General features: G+C 41.0%; 1 pseudogene; it reads left to right on the forward strand.

Annotated features, from left to right (window-relative positions):
* Positions 1-2,010: 2,010 nt before the first annotated feature.
* LOC136455268 (subtilisin-like protease SBT3.11) lies at positions 2,011-3,429 on the forward strand (annotated as a pseudogene).
* Positions 3,430-6,037: the final 2,608 nt, after the last annotated feature.

Raw genomic sequence — 6,037 nt, forward strand, 5'->3', positions numbered from 1 at the left:
AATGAATAGCATAAACAGTAATCATTAATGAGCATCTTCATCATCAGTGTTCATCATCATTAATCATTAGTGATCATCTATTTCGTAAGGGTTCCAAGGCCGCTCGTGACCGTGAGCACGGCTGATATACCAGTTTTACACTCTGCAGAGGTTGTACACTTTCACTGTGAGTCGTGATTTACCCTTTCACCCGAGGCGGCCAACCTCTTGACCCACTACCAAAGAAGGTCGGTAGGGTTCAGTATGAAGCCTTTCAAAGGTTTGTCTAACAAGTTAGGGCCGCTAGATTCACTTGGCAAACAGATGTAGAGCCCCCCTTCCTGATGGCACATTGACACGCGGCCTATACACATGGGGACAGAGGCCGCACTATACCTGATTTGGCAAGCCATTCTTACGTCAATAAAGGTAACCACTAACAAGCTAGAAAAGGTCCTCATACTGAGCTAAAGCCAGAGCCATGTAGCCCTCACAGCTGTACTATAAGTCCCGGATGATCACTTACAAATAAGTCTTTAGGGAGAGGAATCTAGAGCACCATAAAACAGCATAATGCTCTAGCCCCCTTGTTCCATGTTACTAAAAAGCATCTTTTAGTGTTTATTGCATATATCATTAGTCAAGTTACAAGATCATGGTTGTAGTTGAGCACTAACATCATACTACCCAATGTAATACCCCATAGATATCAAGGTACAAGGTACAAAGTACTAGGAAATCCTTAGTGGCAGTCAAGGTAGACACATGCAGTATGAATTAAATGATTAAAGGTGAATAGGTAATAAGGAAGATCCCATGCTATACTTACCTTAAACACAGATCCTTCGGTAAGCTTTAATCTTCAACGTTTTTTTTCTTCTTCTTGATCACTACATATATCTCACCGACTGGACGAAATCATATAGCACCACACAAGCATCCATACAATCATACACGAAGCAAACAATAGATCTAAATTAGAACAGTACACCAATCATAGAAAAATAAGTGAAAGAGTTTGAAATATGATTCTACGCATCGCTATGAACACAAACGCGAGAGGCACGCTAATCGGAGCTACGGTTGAAAAGATACATCTATCAAAAGATTTGCTTTATACGCGGAAAAGAAAACTATAGACTTCATTTATTTTAACTATATAAATCTTATATAAATTGAATTAAGTAAGATTTACATTTGACTTATAAAACTAAAGTAATACAAATCATATTTTATTTACAAAACCCAGTTGCATAATTATTAATCAAGATATGACTTAAACCATGAAACTCTAGTATTAGTGACATGATAAACATTGTTACTAACACGTGGAACTCGTCGCTATGAATCTAACGCAACTTGAATGGACTAAAACGGAGTTAAAACGCTGAAGATATGATTTAAACAAGATTTCCTTTAATAAAATAATAGATTAAATCTAATCACGAATTTTAAAAGTTGAAAACCTACTTAACAGTAGTATTAACATGTAGATTATGAAATTACGAACCTAACGTAAGTTGAACGGATCAAATCGGAGTTAAAACGGAGAAGTTATGGCTAAAACAAAATCAGTGGCAATTCTGTAAATAGTTGAAAACGTATTTTAGACCTTATCGAAACAAAATATGCTTTCAAATGGGGAAAACAAAATCTGTAAACATGTTTTGGACTGTGGGTTCGATAATATAAAAACTCAGGGGCTCTTATGAAAACATAGCGGCCGAAGGGGTATCAACAACTAGAGGCCGTTGGATCTCTACTGACCGGCTCAGATTAGATCTGAGGGGAAGGAAGTGAGAAGAGCCGGCCAGAACAGTACCTCGACGGTGGCACCATGGCCGGACCATGATCGGCGACGTCGGCTTCGATGCTCCCGGTCACCACAGGGCACGGGAAGACATCGGGGAGAAAGAGAAGCTCGAGGCGAGCTCGATGGAGGACTAGGGAGAAGCTGGGACGGCGCGGTGGTGGCCTCGGGCGCGGTTGGGCAGAGTGGAACTCACGGCGGCGCGGCTTCGGGCATGGGTGATGGCTCGGGCGATACAGCGGCTCGCTAACGGGTTAGGCGAGGGCGGCGGGGTGCGGGAGGCTTATATAGGGTGGAGCAGACTTGCTGTGCACGGCATCGAGGAGACAGGGTGGACACGGATTCCTGGTGACGGCGCGGAGTCTAGCTCGGTGACGACGGGAGGAAAGGGATGACCCCGACATGCGGGCCCAGCGCGTCAGTCGCAGAGGCACATGACCGCAACGGTGGCTTCGGCTGGGCCGCGCTGAAACAAAGGAGCGGGGCGCAGGCCCAAGTGGGAGGAGAAAGGCGGGCCGTGGGAACTAGGCCGGACGCCAAGGGAGAAGGGGACGACGCACTGGGCCGGCTTGGCCCATGCGGGGAAATGAAGAGGGCTAGGCCAACTGCTGGGCTGAGCAAGAGGAGGAAGCAGGCCTTTAGGCCGAGAAAGGAAGAGAGAATGTTTCTTTCCTATTTTATTTTTCAAAACCAATTCAAATGTAACCCAGATCAAATTTGAATAGGATTTCAAATATACCCTTTTCAATTCAAACATAAATGAGAAATTTTGACAAGTTTTCAAAAATAAAATTTACACCTTCCTAAATGCATTTATTTCTTAATTTTCTTCTTTCTTTTCTTTTACTTCAAAGCCATTTTTAATTTCTTTCCAAAACAATTCAAACCATTTTGAATTTTAAATCAAAACCACTCAATCAAATACATCGAATGTAAGGGCATGTATGCACAAACATGTTTCTAAACCTTATATTAAATTTTAATTTCATGAAAATTTTTATTTCCCATGTTTTAATGAACACAAAATTCCAAATTTAATCATTTTAGCTCTATTTCCAAAAATTCAAAATTTAGGGTGTTACAGTTTTGCATGCTGAAGCATCTGTAATTGATGAAGATGGCATGTCAATACTAGCTGAAGGATTGCCTCGAAAAATTGCCGACCCATTTGACTATCGAGGTGGGCACATCAACCCTAACAGAGCAGCAGATCCTGGTCTAATTTATGACATCAATCCTAAAGATTAGAACTACTTCCTTGATTGCACCACCAAAACATCCGTTAACTGCAATGCAATATCGATACCTGGGTATTTTTTGAACCTGCCATCCATCTCAGCTCCAGATCTGAGGTATCCAGTTACTGTGTGGAGAACTGTCACAAATGTAGGCGAGGTCAATGTAGTGTACATGTTGCAATTCAGAACCCGTCTAGAATCAAGATCGAAGTTAAGCCATCTATTCTTGTGTTCAATGCTACAAACAAAGTCCACACTTTTCAGGTCAAGCTATCACCTATGCGGAGGTTACAAGGAGATTATACATTTGGAAGCCTTACTTGGTACAATAACCAAAAGATGGTTCGAATTCCAATAGCGGCCCAGATCACGGTGTATGATTTCTTTGGAGATGTTGCATAGCTGTGGCGAACCATTTATCCTGCATGACAGCGTTCATTATCATAGTTTTCTTAGTACTGTAAAAAAAAGAAAATAAGACACGCCTAATGTCGTGTTTCATCGTGGCTTGTATTTATTTTACTTGTAGCCAAATAGGTTATGCATTGTCAAGATCTATTTGTTATATATATAACAACTCTGATAACTATGTCAACTTCCTTTTGTGCTGTACTTTTCAATTGCTAAACTAGAAGGATACCTTGTACATTGTTGTGGGATTATCATAGAATAAAACCGTTGCATGTATAAACTAAATCCACAAGATCTAACGTCCATTCTTATTAAAACTAGATAAGGCATGGTTTTTGCAGATGCAATGTTTTTTCTTATTACTTTCATTTATTTCTTCTTCTTATTCTTGTTTTCTTTTTATTTCATTTACCTTTTCTATTTACATTGTTTTTTATATTTGTTTTTTTTTCTTTTCTCATTTTCCCTTTCTTCTTGTTCATACTTTTCCTTTTTCCTTATTGTTTTTTCTCTCTTCATTACTTTTATATCAAGTGTCCTGTTATCTTGCTCTAACTTTTCTATTGTTTCCTAGCATGTGATTTTTTTACATCATTAATTTTATTGGGACTTCCATGTATATCATTATTTTTATTGTGAGATGTTTTCTTGTGAAGAAAGAATATTTTTTATTTTAACATCGTTCATTTTTTATGAAGAAATACCATTCCTTAAATTGGTCGCGTATTATCCACGAGGTGATCCAAGTGTACTTTCATTATTTTTCTCAAGGTGTCCATAAGATCCCATAGTGTATTTTATATCATTCATATTGTAACATAGATTGTTCCACGCTGTATTTTGGATCCTTCTCTTAGTATTGATGGAATGCTTTATGGTGTATTTTGTGATATTTTTATAGTATCATTAATATGTTTTTGACATATTTTGGATTGTTCATTTAGTATTCATGGATTTCTCTATCGTACATTTTAGGTTACCTATGACAAGTTTAAGGATGTACTTTTGATTATTTTATTTTTGTTTACTCTTGTGTCTTCACGGCATTAATAAATCTATCAACCTCTCACAGGTAAGATGGATCAAGTCTTGATAAATTGTACATACATGCTCAGATGCTCTCTACATCTTAAACTATAAAATTCCATAAGGATCTACATAATAATTTAATGCAGCTGTAAATAGATTTAAATATATACATAGACATTTATTTAAAGAAAAATGTTCACACTGTCTTTGCTCAATAAAAGGTTACAATAATGCATAGTTATGATTAAATTATTAAAATATTCACTCAATTTTCTCAAAAGAACATTCTATATGACCAGATATTCACTAACATAAATTAACATACAGGTATGACTAATTAATTAATATATTTTCAACAAACCAACAAATTCACTGCCTAGATCAAAATCTAAATATTTTCTATGCATTGATGGGTTGCTAGGATCCATATATTACGAAATTAATGATTTATAGTGGAAGAAACATGTGAAGCTACCTAATACATCAATTTTAGGACACAAACTATAGCTAATACGGTATTAAAATACTCAAACAACATGCATTCACTCTGTCGGGTTATGATACCCCGGGTATCTCAAGACACCGATTAGTTTTCCGCTCGGGCGGCCCACGTTGGCCCAGCTAGCAGAGGGCCAACAACCGCGGTTCACCGAAGCAACAAAGGCCCTAGGCCAAACACTAAGGCGAGTGGTCGACCATGACCTCTCCCTTCTCCTTCCGCTACATGCCACACAGCACCGCACGACCTCTCCCCCATCTCGAGCCTTGGAAACGAACAAGGAGAGGTAGAGCTCCACCAAGTAAGCCAGCCCTGACAGGGGCAGGCACGCTCCACTCACTCCGCTAGGACTGATGGGACATCTATCCCCTCAGTCAGGACTGATGCCATCCCTACGCCACACTGCGCGGACAAGACAACACCGCTATGCAGTGACGACCAATACGACATCCCACCGTCCATACTCAGCCTGACAAGATGGGCGTACGGCCCCACCCACTATGAGATGAGGCACACGACCCCGACCTTGACTTTCAAGGTCAGCCAAGCTATCGGGCACCTCGACCTCGTAGTCTAGTGTCAAGGCCACCGGGACCACGACCAGCAAAGGCGATTGACGACCAAGGAGCGGCTACCTACTCCCATACTGTCGCCACGACACCACTGGGAGATGATGACGAAGGCCACAACAGGCTCACATCGCACAGGACAGATTGGCAAACCACCACCATGCCAACATTGCTGTCACGACCGGCACTGTAGCATCCTGCCACGCCATGCCACGACGTGGGAGCAAGACCACGACGATAAGCATACTAGAACGTGTGCTGATGCCAAGACAAGATGGCCTTCCTTACAAGCAAGCTTACTAGTTTCTCCCTCCCTCAGACTCACAACCAGATATTCACTAACAAAAGCATGACCACGACCCGGACGCACACAGCCCGGGTCGCTTTAGGCCTAAACGACGACCCTCGGTTAAAGAGGACGTCCCATGACCGTGCAGCCACTCGGGAACACGGCCGCAACCTGGCGATGGTCGGGAAATCACAACCTAGCGAGCTAAGGCGT

This window comes from Miscanthus floridulus, chromosome 5, assembly GCF_019320115.1.
Source record: "Miscanthus floridulus cultivar M001 chromosome 5, ASM1932011v1, whole genome shotgun sequence".
NCBI lineage: Eukaryota > Viridiplantae > Streptophyta > Magnoliopsida > Poales > Poaceae > Miscanthus > Miscanthus floridulus.